The sequence below is a fragment of the Manis pentadactyla genome, chromosome 1 (assembly GCF_030020395.1).
Source record: "Manis pentadactyla isolate mManPen7 chromosome 1, mManPen7.hap1, whole genome shotgun sequence".
Classification (NCBI taxonomy): Eukaryota; Metazoa; Chordata; class Mammalia; order Pholidota; family Manidae; genus Manis; species Manis pentadactyla.
The window spans coordinates 99509248-99528694 of record NC_080019.1 but is presented as its reverse complement, the minus strand read 5'-3'; positions in this window follow the sequence as shown (position 1 = coordinate 99528694).

Genomic DNA, 19447 nt, shown 5'->3' with positions numbered 1-19447 from the left:
CTTTGTTAGGTTTATTCCTAGGTATTTTATTCTTTTTTATGCCATTTTGAATGGAATTGTTTTCCTCATTTCTCTTTCTGCTAGTTGATCATTAGTGTATAGGAATGCAACAGATTTCTGTGTTTTAATTTTGTATCCTGCAACTTTGTTGAATTCAGATACTAGTTCTAGTAGTTTTGGAGTGGATTCTTTAGGGTTTTTTATGTACAATATCATGTCATCTGCAAACAGGGAGAGTTTAACTTGTTCCTTGCTGATCTGGATGCCTTTTATTTCTTTGTGTTATCTGATTTCTGTAGCTAGGACTTCCACTATGTTGAATAAAAGTGGGGAGAGTGGGCATCCTTTTCTTATTCCTGATCTTAGAGGAAAAGCTTTCAGTTTTTCACTGTTAAGTATGATGTTGGCTGTGGGTTTGTCATATATGGCCTTTGTCATGTTGAGGTACTTGCCCTCTATACCCATTTTGTTAAGAGTTTTTATCATGAATGGATGTTGAATTTTGACAGTGATCTTAATTTTTTAATTTGGCAAATCAATGATATATTTTGGACTGCTTTCCCTTCCCCATAAAAATCAAATTCTATAGTTTACCAACAAGTAGGCCTAAAGAAAGATGAAATAAGTTCAAGTGGAAAATAAATAGGACTAGTAAAGGATACTTGTTGAATTTGTTAATTGACATCAATTACAGTGTTAGAGAGTACCATCCTCTCATCATAAAACGTACAGAAAAATATTCAGAGACCAGAAGTGGAAAGGCAGCATATTATCTGGTCGAAGAACCAGCACAGTGCTTAACCCTTAGTATGCACTTTACAAATAATGTAGGAATGACACATAAGACTATGTTGCTTCCATAATATCAAATGAATATTATGTGTAGAAAAATTTTAGGGAAGGTTTAGGGTATTAAAGGAAGGTGAGTTTTTTTCTTGCAGAGCAACAGAGAAAGTCAGGGAAGCAAATGTTAGAAAAAGCTATTCAAACTTAAGATGTCTTAAGGAAGACCAAAGATAGTCTGCTTGCTCAAACTAATACTAAAGAAAAGGAGGGAGGAAGCCTATTAAAATAACAAAAGAATTTGCTTACAACACTTGAGAAAAAGGGGAAGAGGGAAAATGTCCTGGAGGATGATTCTACACATTGCCTTATCAATATACTAACATGTTTCACTCAGCATAATATAATTAAGATATCAGTTATTGTTTTGTAAAGATGCTATATAAGAGAGCAAAGAATGCTTCAGAAAATGTCTTTTCATTTGGGCACATCGCTGGAAAATTATCAACAGGACATTATTCCAAATGGAATTTGAAAAGGAAGAAACTACCCAGATTGAATTCCAAATGGGATTAAGATTTCTGGGGGCAGGGATGGCTGAATAGTAGTCTATTTCACCCACTGCCTTGATTTGCATTTGCATTTGATCTCTTTATGTGTATGCACCTCTATGAAGCTTTTTCCAAAAATTGTTTTTGAGAGTTAGACATTTATTTTCCAGGCAAAAGTGTTAAGTTTTTTCAAGCACAAATACTAAGGTCTTTGAGAAAATTAACTCAGCCACTGGATCTCACAGCAGGAAAATAGCAGTCATCTTTCTAAATCAAGTCAGCTATTCACAGACTTATTTAATATCTCCTTTTATTCTCTAGTTATCCTGCAGTGTCTGTTTTTGCCAGGATGGAGAGAGTTACTCTTTGCATACCAGGATACTCACCAATGTATTTTTGATGGTTCTCACACATGCTACACTCCTCCAAATTCTGCTGAAGGAAAGTACTCTACCACGGTCATTGCTGAAGGAAAAGGATCTTGGCTTTTTCTGTGACCCTTCAGATACACTGACTGGGACAGGGGCAGAAATCTTAAACAATGGCCAGAATTTCTAGTGGATGGCCTTTGAGATAGCCAATCAGTAGTGTATCTCTGATCAGTCATGATAAGGTGGGTCACTTCAGATTCTTGCTCCAGATTCTATACTGGGTAATTCTAAAACCTGGTTGACAGTGGTGGAGGAAGCTTGAAGAACACAGTAAAGCTGTAAAACAAGAGGAGCATATGAGCCAACATGCAAACACGGAAACTGTGAGGAAGGCTGGGATGGGAAAGATTATTTATTAGAGGGTGAATTGCCAGTTTGTAGTGTAAAAGCAGCATATAGAAACACTAAGAGAAACACGTGGAATGTTGCTCAAGTTACATTTAGATGAAAAGTCAATCGCTTGCTATTGAAATAAGCCAATTCCCAGCCCTTGTTTGGTTCCAGAGTAACTTTCCAGTGAGTGCGTGCTGTATCAAACCTGACTGTGGTGTCATTCCTTTCTTCTCTCCTATGCGTCCAATCTCCCTTGTTCTCTCCTCTCTCTTTCTCTTTCTGTCTCCCTCTCCCCCATCCTCCCTCCCTCTTTTTATGACACTGTGTAACTAATTCCCATTACTTGACTACCTGAGTGAACTTGTTTTTTATAACCAGAATAGCTTGACCTGCATTACGTAATGACAGTGATTGGGTAGTTCCATTTGTGGAGTGTTTATATTTAGGTACTCATATTTATCTTCTTAATGCCAAAATACTACATTTATTCTCCTATTTTCTCCTTTCCTCCAGTGTATATCCTCTTCCCTCCCCTTGTTTTGTTGATAGTTTACCACTAAAATGAAGGAGTGATGTGTGGGGAAGGAGGTGGGCTGTGTGATTATACAGTGCTCTTCTTTCTGCTGCTTTGCACACTTAGCAGTTACAGAACTCCCTTGGCTAATTTGGATTTCTTTATAATTCAGAAAAGAATGATCCTTAAAATTCTACCTATAACTCAGGAAAAACAGCTAGACTTTTTTTCCATTTTTCTTTCTCACCTAATAGAAAGAAAACATATACAATAGGTAACTTCCCTGTTCCCAGATAACAGTGAAAGCACAAAGGAACAACAATCCTTACCTGTTCCTCTGCCTCTTTGTTCCAAGCACAAAAATACAAAAAGCAGAAATAAAGGAAAACGATTTCAGGTGTAGCTTTTCTATGAATAGTGGTCAGAATGCGAATCTGCACTGACCCCATCCTGCCATCTTGATCTCTCTCTTTCCATCCTCCATGAATACAAAACACCTAAGAAAACACACTCCAACACACATAGCCAGGTCCTGAATGGACATCCCTCCTAGCCAGTTCTCAGAAGCCGAGGAGATCCAGTAAGTTTAAAACTGCACTTACATATTCAAGTGTCAGGCAAGATGTTCTGTGTGAAATGAGGGTTCTATGGGCAAGGAAGAGGCAGGCAAGAGATGTTGGGTAGGAAACCCAAACTGTTTGCAAAACAGTTAAAAGGAAAAGATGAATGGTTGCCTTGGCAGCCTTTTTTTGCTCCTCAGAAATGCCGGGGTATTTGATTCTCTGCAGACTTGCCCTTGCCACGATAGCTCCAGAAATCAGAGAGAGTTTGTGTGTGTTGTACCTAAGTGACGTGAGAATACAGCCAAGGTTTGTAACAGTTCAAGAACCTATTTTTCACTGTTCAAATGACTGGAGAAATCTGGGCTTGTCGGGTTATGTCCTCATGATTAGAGGCAGTCACACATTTTGGCAGGGATGTCGCCGTAGTGGTGGTGGGCCCATCTTGGTGCATCACATGATGCCAGTCTGTCCCGTCACTGGTGCTGGTCACTGCAATAACTTACTCCCATAGAAAGTGTCCCTTTTACCTTCATAATAATAAGCTGTGGGGAAGAGATTTAAGGAATCTTTAATTAAGTAATGATCCTTTCCTGCATCAATTATTACTAAAGTTGGTTGTAGAGGGCGGAGCCAACATGGCGGCGTGAGTAGGACAGTGGGAATCTCCTCCCAAAAACATATATACTTTTGAAAATACAACAAACACAACTAGCCCTAAAAGAGAGACCAGAAGACGCAGGACAGTGGCCAGACTGCAGCTACACCAGCGAGAACCCAGCGACTGGTGAAAGGGGTAAGATACAAGCCCCGGCCCGGCGGGACCCGAGCGCCCCTCCCCCCAGCTCCCGGCGGGAGAAGAGCAGGCAGAGCGGGAGGGAGACGGAGCCCAGGACTGCCGAACACCCAGCCCCAGCCACCCCCACCAGAGCACAGACACAGTGCGTGGGCGGAGGGCCCTGGATACTAGGGGAACAGGGCAACAAGACCTCTGAGCGGGTGCCGAAGCTGATGCCCCTGTGACAAAGAAAAGCGGGGGCTTTTTGAAAGTCTTAAAGGGACAGGGACTTAACAGCTTGACGGAAACAACACAGGTCATAGTCCAGCAGCTGGAAATTACAGGGAAAACCGGGCGCACTAACCCCCTGGGCTACAGCTCTGAGACCCCTCACGGAGGCAAACAGTCAAGCAGCCCCCCCATCCATTACCCCACCGGGCGCTGCGAAAGCAGAGAAGCAGCCTGAGACAAACTCCGCCCACAGAAAGGGAAATTTCTCCCTTCCGGCCAGGCAAGACACAAAGACCCAGTCTACACGCAATTACCCAACACAAGCCACTAGGGGTCGGAGTTGTCCCAGTAAAGAAAGGCCAGTAGCAAGTGAAAATTATGGCCCTCCCAGCTGACAGTCAATAGCACCTGTCAACATGAAAAGGCAAAAATATATGATCCAGACAAGACTAACCCAGACAGCTTCGGCATCTGCTACATCTTCCCCTGAGAAGGAACCTGGGGAGATAGATTTAGGCAGTCTTCCTGAAAAAGAATTCAAAACAAAAGTCATAACCATGCTGATGGACTTGCAGAGAAATATGCAAGAACTAAGGAAGGAGAATACAGAAATAAAACAAGCTCTGGAAGGACTTCAAAACAGAATGGACAAGATGCAAGAGACCATTAATGGACTAGAAAACAGAGAACAGGAACTCAGAGAAGCTGATGCAGAGAGAGATAAAAGGATCTCTAGGAATGAAAGAATTTTAAGAGAGCTGAGTGACCAATCTAAAAGGAATAATATAAGAATCATAGGTATCCCAGAAGAAGTAGAGAGAGAAAAGGGGATAGAAAATGTCTTTGAAGAAATAATTGCTGAAAATTTTCCCAAACTAGGGGAAGAAATGGCCTCTCAGACCACAGAGGTACACAGAACTCCCATGACAAGGGATCCAAGGAGGGCAACACCAAGACACATAATAATTAAAATGGCAAAGATCAAAGACAAGGACAAAGTATTACAGGCAGCCAGAGAGAAAAAAAAGGTTACCTACAAAGGAAAACCCATCAGGCTATCATCAGACTTCTCAAAAGAAACCCTACAGGCCAGAAGAGAATGGCATGATATACTTAATGCAATGAAACAGAAGGGCCTCGAACCAAGACTACTGTATCCAGCACGAATATCATTTAAATATGAAGGAGAGATAAAACAATTCCCAGACAAGCAAAAGTTGAGGGAATTTGCCTCCCACAAACCACCTCTACAGGGCATCCTACAGGGAATGCTCTAGATGGGAGCACTCCTAAAAAGAGCACACAACAAAACACCCAACATATGAAGAAGGGAGGAGGAGGAATAAGAAGGGAGAGAAATAAAAAATCATCAGACCGTGTTTATAATAGCTCAACAAGTGAGTTAAGTTAGACAGTAAGATAATAAAGAAGCTAACCCTAAACCTTTGGTAACCACAAACTTAAAGCCTGCAATGGCAATAAATTCATACCTTTCAATAATCACCCTAAATGTAAATGGACTGAATGCACCAATCAAAAGACACAGAGTAATAGAATGGATAAAAAAGCAAGATCCATCCATATGCTGCTTACAAGAGACTCACCTCAAACCCAAAGACGTGCACAGACTTAAAGTCAAGGGATGGAAAAAGATATTTCAAGCAAACAACAGAGAGAAGAAAGCAGGTGTTGCAATTCTGGTATCAGACAAAACAGACTTCAAAATAAAGAAAGTAACAAAAGACAAAGAAGGACATTACATAATGATAAAGGGCTCAGTCCATCAAGAGGATATAACCATTATAAATATATATGCACCCAATACAGGAGCACCAACATACCTGAAACAAATATGAACAGAACTAAAGGAGGAAATAGAATGCAATGCATTCATTCTAGGAGACTTCAACACACCACTCACTCCAAAGGACAGATCCACCAGACAGAAAATAAGTAAGGACACAGAGGCACTGAACAACACACTAGAATAGATGGACCTAATAGACATCTACAGAACTCTACATCCAAAAGCAACAGGATACACATTCTTCTCAAGTGCACATGGAACATTCTCCAGAATAGACCACATACTAGGACACAAAAAGAGCCTCAGTAAATTCCAAAAGATTGAAATCCTACCAACCAACTTTTCAGATCACAAAGGCATTAAACTAGAAATAAACTGTTCAAAGAAAGCAAAAAGGCTCACAAACACATGGAGGCTAAACAACACACTCCTAAATAATCAATGGATCAATGACCAAATCAAAATGGAGATCCAGCAATATATGGAAACAAATGACAACAACAACACTAAGCCCCAACTTCTGTGAGTCACAGCAAAAGCAGTCTTAAGAGGAAAGTATATAGCAATCCAAGCATATTTTAAAAAGGAAGAACAAGCCCAAATGAACGGTCTAATGTCACAATTATCAAAATTGGAAAAAGAAGAACAAATGAGGCCTAAGGTCAGCAGAAGGAGGGACATAATAAAGATGAGAGAAGAAATAAAATTGAGAAGAATAAAACAATCGCAAAAATCAATGAAACCAAGAGCTGGTTCTTTGAGAAAATAAAGAAAATAGATAAGCCTCTAGCCAGACTTATTAAGAAGAAAAGAGAGTCAACACAAATCAACAGTATCAGAAATGAGAAAGGAAAAATCATGACGGACCCCGCAGAAATGCAAAGAATTATTAGAGACTACTATGAAAACCTATATGCTAACAAGCTGGGAAACCTAGGAGAAATGGACAACTTCCTAGAAAAATACAACCTTCCAAGACTGACCCAAAAAGAAACAGAAAATCTAAACAGACCAATTACCAGCAATGAAATTGAAGCAGTAATAAAAAAACTACCAAAGAACAAAACCCCCGGGCCAGATGGATATACCTCGGAATTTTATCAGACATACAGGGAAGACATAATACCCATTCTCCTTAAAGTTTTCCAAGAAATAGAAGAGGAGGGGATACTCCCAAACTCATTCTATGAAGCTAACATCACCCTAATACCAAAACCAGGCAAAGACACCACCAAAAAAGAAAACTACAGACCAATATCCCTGATGAACGTAGACGCAAAAATACTCAACAAAATTTTAGCAAACCGAATTCAAAAATACATCAAAACCATCGTACACCATGACCAAGTGGGATTCATCCCAGGGATGCAAGGATGGCACAGCATTCGAAAGTCCATCAATATCATCCACCACATCAACAAAAAGAAAGACAAAAACCACATGATCATCTCCATAGATGCTGAAAAAGCATTTGACAAAGTTCAACATCCATTCATGATAAAAACTCTCAGCAAAATGGGAATAGAGGGCAAGTACCTCAACATAATAAAGGCCATCTATGAAAAACCCACAGCCAACATTATATTGAACAGCGAGAAGCTGACAGCATTTCCGCTGAGATCGGGAACTAGACAGGGATGCCCACTCTCCCCACTGTTATTTAACATAGTACTGGAGGTCCTAGCCGCGGCAGTCAGACAAAACAAAAAAATACAAGGAATCCAGATTGGTAAAGAAGAAGTTAAGCTGTCACTATTTGCAGATGACATGATACTGTACATAAAAAACCCTAAAGACTCCACCCCAGAACTACTAGAACTGATATCGGAAGACAGCAAAGTTGCAGGATACAAAATCAACACACACAAATCTGTGGCTTTCCTATACACCAATAATGAACCAACAGAAAGAGAAATCAGGAAAACAACTCCATTCACAATTGCATCAAAAAAAATAAAATACCTAGGAATAAACCTAACCAAATAAGTGAAAGACTTATACTCTGAAAACTACAAGTCACTCTTAAAAGAAATTAAAGGGGACACTAACAGATGGAAACGCATCCCATGCTCATGGGTAGGAAGAATTAATATCGTCAAAATGGCCATCCTGCCCAAAGCAATATACAGATTTGATGCAATCCCTATGAAACTACCAGCAACATTCTTCAATGAACTGGAACAAATAAATCAAAAATTCATATGGAACCACCAAAGACCCCGAATAGCCAAAGCAATCCTGAGAAAGAAGAATAAAGTAGGGGGGATCTCACTCCCCAACTTCAAGCTCTATTATAAAGCCATAGTAATCAAGACAATTTGGTACTGGCACAAGAACAGAGCCACAGACCAATGGAACAGACTAGACAATCCGGACATTAACCCAGACATATATGGTCAATTAATATTTAATAAAGGAGCCATGGACATACAATGACGTAATGACAGTCTCTTCAACAGATGGTGCTGGCAAAACTGGACAGCTACATATAGGAGAATGAAACTGGACCATTGTCTAACCCCATATACAAAAGTAAACTCAAAATGGATCAAAGACCTGAATGTAAGCCATGAAACCATTAAACTCTTGGAAGAAAACATAGGCAAAAACCTCTTAGACATAAATATGAGTGACCTCTTCTTGAACATATCTCCCTGGGCAAGGAAAACAACAGCAAAAATGAACAAGTGGGACTATATTAAGCTGAAAAGCTTCTGTACAGCAAAAGACACCATCAATAGAACAAAAAGGAACCCTACAGTATGGGAGAATATCTTTGAAAATGACACATCCGATAAAGGCTTGACGTCCAGAATATATAAAGAGCTCACGCGCCTCAACAAACAAAAAACAAATAACCCAATTAAAAAATGGGCAAAGGAACTGAACAGACGGTTCTCCAAAAAAGAAATACAGATGGCCAACAGACACATGAAAAGATGCTCCACATCGCTAATTATCAGAGAAATGCAAATTAAAACTACAATGAGGTATCACCTCACACCAGTAAGGATGGCTGCCATCCAAAAGACAAACAACAACAAATGTTGGCGAGGCTGTGGAGAAAGGGGAACCCTCCTACACTGCTGGTGGGAATGTAAACTTGTTCAACCATTGTGGAAAGCAGTATGGAGGTACATCAAAATGCTCAAAACAGACATACCATTTGACCCAGGAATTGCACTCCTAGGAATTTACCCTAAGAATGCAGCAATCAAGTATGAGAAAGACCAATGTACCCCTATGTTTATCGCAGCACTATTTACAATAGCCAAGAATTGGAAGCAACCTAAATGTCCATCGATAGATGAATGGATAAAGAAGATGTGGTACATATACACAATGGAATACTACTCAGCCATAAGAAAAGGGCAAATCCAACCATTTGCAGCAACATGGATGGAGCTGGAGGGTATTATGCTCAGTGAAACAAGCAAGCAGAGAAAGAGAAATACCAAATGATTTCACTCATCTGTGGAGTATAAGAACAAAGGAAAAACTAAGGAACAAAACAGCAGCAGAATCACAGAACTCAAGAATGGACGAACAGGTACCAAAGGGAAAGGGACTGGGGAGGATGGGTGGGTAGGGAAGGATAAGGTGGGGGGAGAAAAAGAGGGGTATTAAGATTAGCATCCATAGCGGGGTGGGAGAAAGGGGAGGGCTGTACAACACAGAGAAGACAAGTAGTGATTCTACAACATTTTGCTACGCTGATGGACAGTGACTGTAAAGGAGTATATAGGGGGGACCTGGTATAGGGGAGAGCCTAGTAAACAAAGTATTCGTCATGTAAGTGTAGATTAATGATAAAAAAGAAAAAAAGCAGTTCCTGTGTGGTGACCTCCAATGAGTTCTACACAATGATATAAAGGGCATATAAAAGTGTAGGCAAAGGGTCTGTTTGTGTTTATACAGAGGATCAAAGCCAATTTGGCTACCCCGAAAATGAACTAAGATACGATATGAAAAAGAACTTCCAACATCAGCACTCTCGGGAAGACTCATAACAGAAGATGAACAGCAAAAAAAAAAAACCCCAACAAAGATCCACGCACTGCCACAGGTGTAGATGCACTCATCCCACCAGTTCCTGGACTTGCCATGGGAATGATGAAGGAGATATCTAAGCTGGCCTGTGCATACAGTAAAACAACAAATTTGACTGAATCTATACTGTTGGAACTCAACCAAGAATTAGGAGAAGTGCAAATTGTAGCACTCCAAAATCTTACAACCACAGACTATTTACTGTTAAAAGAACATATGGGATGTGAACAGTCCCCAGGAATGGGTTGTTTTAATTTATCTGAATTCTCTCAGACTGTTCAAGTTCAGTTGGACAATATCCACCATATCATAGATAAGTTTTCACAAATGCCTAAGGTGCCTAACTGGTTTTCTTGGTTTCACTGGAGATGGCTGGTAATTACAGGTATGCTTTGGTTATGTAACTGTACTCCTATTATGTTAATGTGTGCGCACAATTTAATTAGTAGTTTAAAACCTATCCATACTGAAGTTACTCTACAAGAAGATATGTCAAAGAAATAATCAATCTTCCCAGGTTTTCTTCTGCCTGCTACTTCTGTAGCTTTTCTTCTTCCTACCTAATTACAACCTTTAAATAGAATTCGTGCCACATGTTGAATTTACCGAGTATCGTAATTCTTCCAAGTGGTAATGACACCTCAAGACAAATGCTGGGCATAGAAGCCACAGGGCATAAATATGCAAAGAAGTAAAAAGCTAACCTTTTCAAACAATAAGGCTTCTCTCTCACTTACCAAGTTAACATTTCCCTGTATGGCCCCAGAAGATGACTGGTTAGCCAGAGACGGCTAAGATTCCTCAAGGGAGGAACAACCTAAGACAGGCACAGTCGCAGGGGGGCCATCAGGTGAGAAAATGGGGATCAGCAGAGGTGATGCTTAGAACCTCACCCCCCCTGTTCTGAGAGAAATCTTCTGCATACGTGGATGTTTTATTGCCCGTGTCTAGCTTGGATTAACACATAGTCTACAGGCACACACCTGATCATCTACATTTGCTCTCTTACAACACTAAACTCTGTTTTCTACCTTTATCTCGTATCTACCTACCACTTCAGCATTTTATTAAAAATAATAATAATAAAGAGAGAAATGTGGTATCCACATATAAATCTATAAATCAAGTTTAAAAATCAAATGAATATTCATATTTGAACTGACTGTTTATAGTTCATAATGCATGAACAAAACCGAAAGCTTCTGTGATGACTGCCCTTGTAATGTTCACCATGTAACTTATTCACTATGTAAGAATTTGTTCTCCATGTAAGAACTTGTTCGTTATGCTTCAGAAGATTGGAGACTGACGAAAATTAGGCTTGGGGTGGATTAATGATTGTGCATTGAGTATTGACCCCCCTATACAGAATTTTATTGTTGTTAACAACCATTTGATCAATAAATATGAGAGATGCCCTCACACACACAAAATATATATATATATATATACATATATATATATATATAAACACACTTCCAATTTTAAAATAAATAAGTAACCGGGATGTAATGTATAGCATAAGGAATATAGTCAAAATATTGTAACAACTTGGTATGGTGATAGCTGGTACCTAGAATTATCATGTATATAAATGTTGAATCACTGTGTTGTACACCTGAAACTAATGTAATACTGTGTGTCAACTACCCTTCAATAAAAAAAATAAATAAATAAATAAAATAAAATAAAATAAAGTTGGTTGTAAAACAGTGATTTTTCCACCTCTGTCAAGGCTTACTTCCTTTTATTCTCTCCTCCCTCCCTACTTTGTTCCTTTCTCCCTTCCTTCCTGCTGCTTGTTTCCTTTACATATTATTACAATGCTCAAATTGACCCCAATTTGGCCAGTGGGAGAGCTTTAATGCTTCCTCCTATTTTTTTAATGTGCTTATCATTTTTAAAGTATTTCCTTACTTTCTAGCATGAGATATCCAGGTTCATCTTGTACTCCTCCTTCTGCTAGCCCAGGAATCATCTATTTCCCAAGGAGATGGCATTCAGGAACAAAGCTCCAGGTTTGCTCCTGGTGATTGAGATGTCTCCCCTAGTGTGTGTGTGTGTGTGTGTGTGTGTGTGTGTGTGTGTGTGTGTGTGTGTGTGTGTGTGTGTGTGTGTGTGTGTGTGTGTGTGTAACTCCTGCAAAACAAAATAGTATAGGTTTCTTCCTCCCCCTTCCTTATGGTTTCAAAACTACTACACCCATGCCACTATAATCAAGAAGACTATTAAGAGACAAATGCAGAATTAGCATCAGCACAATTCAAAAATCTTCCATTGTAAGGTTTTGACTTCAGAAACCATGTTAATATTTGAAATATTAAAAATGGAAATAGTTCAATATTAAGAGTTCAAGATTCCTTCATTCTTTTGTCCTTCATTTGTATACATTTTGTCCTTAAAATGAGGTCACACAGCCAAGGTACTGTACTCAAATGTTCCTTGGACTCGTTTCGGCTTTTTCCCTTGTGGTTATGTCTTGCATTTGTTTAAGTTCACTTATTTCTGTTGTGTTCAGTTTTAGTTTTTTCTCCATCCTTATTGAACTATTTCTATTTTTTATATTTCAAATATAAACATGGTTTCTGAAGTCAAAGCCTTACAATGAAAGATTTCTGAATTGTGCTGATGCTCATTCTTGATTTTTCTCTCTACACTCATCAAATACACTCTTGAATATTGCTGATACTTTTCTGGCATCTGTGTAAGCTATCATCACCTGTCAGCTTTATTACCTCAATTGCCTCCTAGCTAGTCTTGCCTCCTATCAATCTAGTAGTTCCAAATCAGCTGCACAGCCATCTGAGGAACTTAAAAAAATTACTGGTGACTGCATTCCATCTCCAGAGTTTTCAAATAATTGTTTTTTGAAATGGGGTTTGGCATTGGATTTTTAAAACTCCTGGGCCACTTTACAAAGTACTTGGGTCAGAAGCACTGGGCGTCGGTAATCTTCCACAAGTGCACACCTCATCATATTACACCCTTTGCTTCAAAATGCCCGAAGCTCTGGGTGTCCTCAGTGTGCGCATCGGATCTTCAACACGGCTGTCATGACGTAGACCAGCTCACTTCTCCAGCTGGACGTCTACGCCTCTCCCAAGCCCTCCTTCCCTATGCTGTATGAGCCGGTCTGACTAAACTACTCATCCCCAGGAATCATCCATGAGCTCAGTCACCTGCAGATCTTTGCACATACTGTTTCCTCTGCTTTATCTTGATTTTTTCCTAGTCTTTTTTTTTTTTTTTCCTAGTCTTTATCTGGCTAATACTGACTCATTATTTGGGAACCACTGTAACTATGACTACTGTCAGTCCTTTCCCAATCTTCTAACTCTGGGTTAGGAGCCCCTGTATGTTCTCCCTTGAAAGCACCTCACCACTGCTCTCACAGCACTGCAGAGTGGTCCTCTGCTTACGTGTGTATCTCCCAGATTGTAAACTTTATGAGAGTACAGCCGGTCTGTCTTTGCCACTTTATGTCACCAGAGCCTAACACTCTGCTTGGCACATAGTAGCAATCAACGCACAAGGAAATGAATGACTGGGGGAGTAAGCAAATACATTTAAATTGTATTCTTCTGAGAGAATCCATTTGCCATAATCAAGGGCTAAACTCCTGACCCGTAATCCTACAAGAGAAGCAGATGGTGTAGAGCTCAGCATGTGGCAGGTGTACAGATGCTGGACTGACAGATCACAGTTGATCCATAGAACAATTTTAGTCATCACGATTAAAACAAGTATGTACAACATGCACAGCCATGTTCTGAGTTCCACAGGTATGACTACAGTGGTATTACCTAGGACAGAGAATCTTTTCTTTTTCTGCAGAACTCACAACATTCTTACACTTTCCCCTCCACCTTTTGAAAAGTAGGTACTGAAAGAGACTTTAAATCCTGCGGCTTAATGTTTTAATTCTACAGAAGATTTTGAAACCAGAGAAGTCGAGTAACTCCCCCAAGATATACATCTGGTTATTGTCACACTTCCCTAAATTTAGCGTCCCACTTGGTAAATTCATGTTTCAGACCACTACTACCACTGTGTTTCCCCATAGGCATATCAGCTCTTTTTTCTCAGCTACCTGCCAGCCCAGTCATATACGCACACACACCTGTAGTGGACATGAACACCATAACTGTCATTCCTGCCATCTGGTCAGTACATGTGTAATGCTCTACCTCATTCCAGAGTGCATATTGAAAGCTTGCCTTAAAAGGATCTCATGTTTTTTTCAGACATTGGCAAGAATTAATCTTGAAAATTACAAAACCAAAATATGTTGAGTAAATTAAGACCCATTTTTTCTGACAGCATTTGGTTTAGGCAATGATTGCAAAAGCTCCATCTGCATTTTGTAAGATGTCTTCTCTATGAGCACACTTGGAATAACTTGATTTAGGAGTGCACTTCCAGTATTAATTTGACTATTGTTGCTCCTGCCACAGAGAAACAGAGGCCCTTGGTCTGCAGGGCTTTTCATCAGAGCCCTGTGCTCCCGAGCGCTATGTTCTGTGAGAGAGATTTATTGTGGCAGTGTTCTCTCTTGGGATCATGGCTTTCAATCTTTTAAAGTGCAGTTTGTCTCAGAACTTTGAGTTTTACAAGTTTTGGATTCCTTTTTGTCACCTTTATAAAATTTATTTGCTTTCCTAGACAGAATTTCTTAAACAAAGGTGAAGTGACAGCATTTTTCACAGGAGTGTGGATGTTCCTCATTATTTTTTTGTGTGGTAAGTAGAAGGTTGGCCCACGCAAAAAATATAAATATAACAGATTAAAAATTGTGTATTTGATGCCAATGCATTCCTCTTTAAACCCCTCTTTATTTATTAACATTCATCCATTAAATTCAGTACATTTATTTGATCCTACTCTATGCCAAGCTAACTATCTGTGCCAGGTGCTCAATATTATATTATTATGCTATAAAGATTTCACTTGTATTTTATATTAGTTTAATAATAAACAGTAATAGCATACATCTATATTACAGACTCTTTCTTGTATTTCCATATAACCAACTGTATTAGTTTCTAAGGGCTGCTATAACAAATATCACAAACTGAGAAGCTTAAACAATAGAAATGTATTATCTCAAATTCTAGAGGCTAGAAATCTGAGATCAAAGTGATGGCAGGCCATATGCCCTCTGAAGGCATTAGGGAAGAATCTGTTCCATGCCTCACACCTAACTTCTGGTAGTTTTTTGCTTGTGACAGCGTATCTACAATCTTCACCTGGCATTCTATGTGTGTGTTTATGTACAAATTTCCCTGCCTTATAAGGATACCAGTCATATTGAAACAGGGGCCTACCCTATACAGGCATGACCTTATTTTAATTATCTTAGCAATGACTCTTTCAAATAAGGTCACATTCTGAAGTACTGGGGGTTAAGACTGCAACATAGGAATTTTGAGGACACATACCATCAACTCAAATGCCACCTCTTACAAAGCCATCTTTGCTCCATCCACCCTCAACTATATTTAAGTAATCTTTTCCTTAACTGAACCCACACAGTACATCATCTATAACATTTTTTTAAACCTGAATTTCCTTTGTAACGTTTTATGTGGCTTATTGTTAAGATTCATGACTGACCACCATGGGTGTTGCCAGGTAGATGCCCTACACATGGTAAATCACAAAAAAAAATCATAAAATGAATGAATGGGCCAACCAACAAACATGTCCATAGCCTTTTCAGGGTAGCAAATCTTTTCACATACGTGATGTCATGAGCCTCAAAGAAAGTATTTGAAGAGTCCACATTAAGGAATTAATACCTCCACTAACGACTGTGGAAACTGAAGCCCAAAGAAAGTAAATGTGCAGTTATGTGGACATGGTGGGAACTACATTAATCCAGGGCTGATTCTGATCTTAGAGCTCATATCCCATTGAATTTTATCCCTTTTGAAAGTATTTTTATCACCAAATTATACCGCTTTCACCCGAGTTAGTCATCAGTGATCAGCCAAAGCACTTTGGCTACCCACAGCCCTTCCTTGTGAGGAAACTTGTCTGAAGCTCCAGTTCTCATACTCCTGCATGTCTGCTCCCTCTGCTTCTCCCTGCCTGTATATGTATATGTGCATGTGCATATGCATGTATATGTGTATATATATATATATATATATATACATATACATCCCTGAGGTGAAGTCATTCAGAGTGTTCATATGGAATTAAAATCCACTTTCCCTCTAGAATATAGTTTTTAATGCTTTATAAACAAAACATCTAATTCTAGGGACTTGGGCACTGAAATAGTCTAAGAGAGGGTCACATTATGATTTGCAGTAGTTACACTGCTTTGATTACGGGAGTCATTTCTGTTATTATTACAGATAGACTTGAGACAGTGCCAAACAGATCAGATCTTCTTAGAGGAGATTTCTGTAGTTGCCATTAGCTCAGACTAAATCTGAGGCAGCAAATGCCTTTTCAAAGTGATAGAAAATCACACACACACACACACACACACACACACACACACAAATCATAGCATTTAATAAATAACCTTGAAGATACTGATATGGCATTGATCTCTGGGATCAATTTAGATGTAGAAACTTCCTAGAAGCAATGAAAAAGATTACAGAATCTCAGCTTCAATATGAAATGACATGATATAGATAATTTTGCTTCCTTCTCTTCTACGGTTAAAATATCCCAATCCCTCTGTGAACTCCAACCTGAGCTCCCTGAGTTTGCAGGGAATTTGCCTTCCTTCAGCTGTACTAACATTCACGTGTACAATGTTTTTACAATTTACCTGCAGTTTTCACCATGTAATCACCTTGCAACCTTAACACCATTCTATGAGATAAGCAATATTACTATCTTTAAGTCATTACTTTGTTTGTCTAAGATGACAGGATTGAAAGTGAGAGAACCAAGTCTTGAATTCTGACTCCAAATTCAAAACTTCTTTGATTTGATTACCTAGTTTGTGTTTTCTTGTTTCCTTACTGATGCATGTCAGCTCCCAAACTGAATTATTTTACCATGGTGTTTAGCAGATACTCTGCCCAGGCCTTTACAGTCTGGAGTACTAGGTTTTGAATTCCAGCTTTGCTGTTTCTTTGCTGGGATGAACTTAGATACGTTATTTAACCTACAGAAGCTTCAGTTTTTTTTTATCTATAAAATAATGGCCATAATAGTGCTCACATCATAAGATTTCAAAGATAATTAAATAAAATAATCAAAGTAAAGCCTTAACAGAGACCATAGCATAGCATTATTATATTACACAAGTTATAAGTTGTTTAAAGTTGAGCAAGATACTTTATCTTGTTTAGTTCCGTCATCAGAAAATAAATAAATAAATAGGGAAAATATCAAGTATCTTGCAGGGAGATCATGAGGTTTAAATAAAATAAGATTTGCAAAAGTGTCTAACTGTGTTTGGCATATACCAGGAACTCAATAATTTTTCATTTCCAACCTAACTGCTTGCTTTCTTCAAGAAGGAAATCAATAAATGTCTACTGGATTTTCAGTGACTCCTTTTATGCAATGATTTTATGACTATTTTTTAGTGGTTCTCTACATAGATGCAAGTGTTCAATATCAACGTGACTTTGACAAACTGTTCTAAAGCTCCAAGTAGAATAAAATGTAGTGTTCTCATCGAGAGGCAAGATAAAGGATTTGGTAACCTAGGTCAGAGTAATTGTGGCTCCCTAGTGAAAGTCTTGCTGACAAACAACAAGCTTACATGTGACTTCGAACATGGACATTGGATTTCAGAGAGGATTAGTCAAAGCAAAGACTGGCTCAAAAGTGAAGAGCTGTTGGGAAGGCCCATTAGAATCTGCATGAAAAGATTGAACTTGAGAATATTCTTAAGCACTGATTCTTACTCAATATTCAATTCAGTAGATTCTATGTGTCTACTGATAAAACTAAATCACAGTGGCCTTTGCCAAATGGAAGACATGCTTCAGTTGATAACTAGAATTTTCCCAATTTTACATTCCACTTCCACCTATTTAAAAATATTCCTGCCACTGCTTGCTTATACTAGAGCTTAACTTACAACGGAATGCAATTTATTGCAAAATGATGCATTCAGTTATTTTAGGATATCATTTTTTCAGCGATTCTCAGTGTTCAAATACTTGAACAGTCTGAGAAACTGCTATGAAAATAGAGTTTTGTTACTCTGGACATTGTTCAGCAAATCAAAAAGGTAAAATTATATTGCTTAACAGTTAACAGGGGAACTACTGCCTCAAAAGATAGAGTGAATTTAAAACCAACATTTACCGTTATGTAATGTATCTCTGAGCAACGGTGGGTACAGAGCTGAGTCTCATTTATCTTTGCTTTTCTGGTGCCTAGAGCAGCGTTTGTACACCATTGCCTCAACACATTTGCATCTTACACAGACATTGTATGCATTAAAAAAATGTTGTATTTCAAAAGTGCTTAAATAGTTCATTCTAAATGCCTTAAAGGTACAATCTTAAATTTTGTTTCCCTCATTAATTTTCTTTTTTTACAGAATTCTGCATCTGTTTCTGGCTCAGTGCTACCTATTCCCAGGACATTTCCTGGAAGCTCAAAGCTATTGGGGAAGCTCTCTTTCCACCCATCCCATTTACAAAGAAGCATGCATGACTGTACTGTACTTTATGCAGAGCTCAGTGTTGGGCAATGTAAGGGTATAGGCATTAGCGCAGTATCATCCTTGCTCTTAGCAAGTTAATGTAGTGGGAGAGAGAGATGCGCAGGCAGCTAATTATATTGTGAGGCAGAAAGAAAAAGTGCTGTACTGAAGGTATAAACAAAATGCTGTGACTGCAGAGTGAAAGGAGTAATTAATTCGAATGGGGAGGATCAGGAACAAGGAAGGAAAGAGACTAACATTTATTGAGGGCTTAGGGGGGTGCAAAAGGCAGAGCTGGGCCTTTCCCCCAGGCTCTGGGCGGAGGCTGTGCTGCAACGGAGGCTGGGGTGTTTGGCCACGAGAGCCATGTTGGGAAGGCATGGGCTCAAGAAACAAGGAGACTACAGGAAGGCACTCTGCCACAGGCCCCAAGACAGGGACTGGGACAGGAGGCAACCTTGACTTGAAATGGTTTGGTGGGAAGCAGGGTTGATAAGGGAAAGCTGGTTTCAGCTAAAGTGAAGTGGAGGGAGAATTCTAGGCCAGGACAAAGAGTGTTGGTAAGAATAGGCTGCAGTGGGAGGGGAGGGCAAACAGAAGGGGAGATGAGGAGGGGGGAGGCCTGCATCACTGGTGGGTGCAAGTTACGTGGGAGCAAGAGAGCAGGGACTGGGCTGGACTGCCGAGGATGATAAGGACACACATGGATGTGTCTGCTGGTGGGGAGAACGGTTCCGTCCAATACTCCAAGGCAGCAGAGGCCAGCAGGTGCATGAG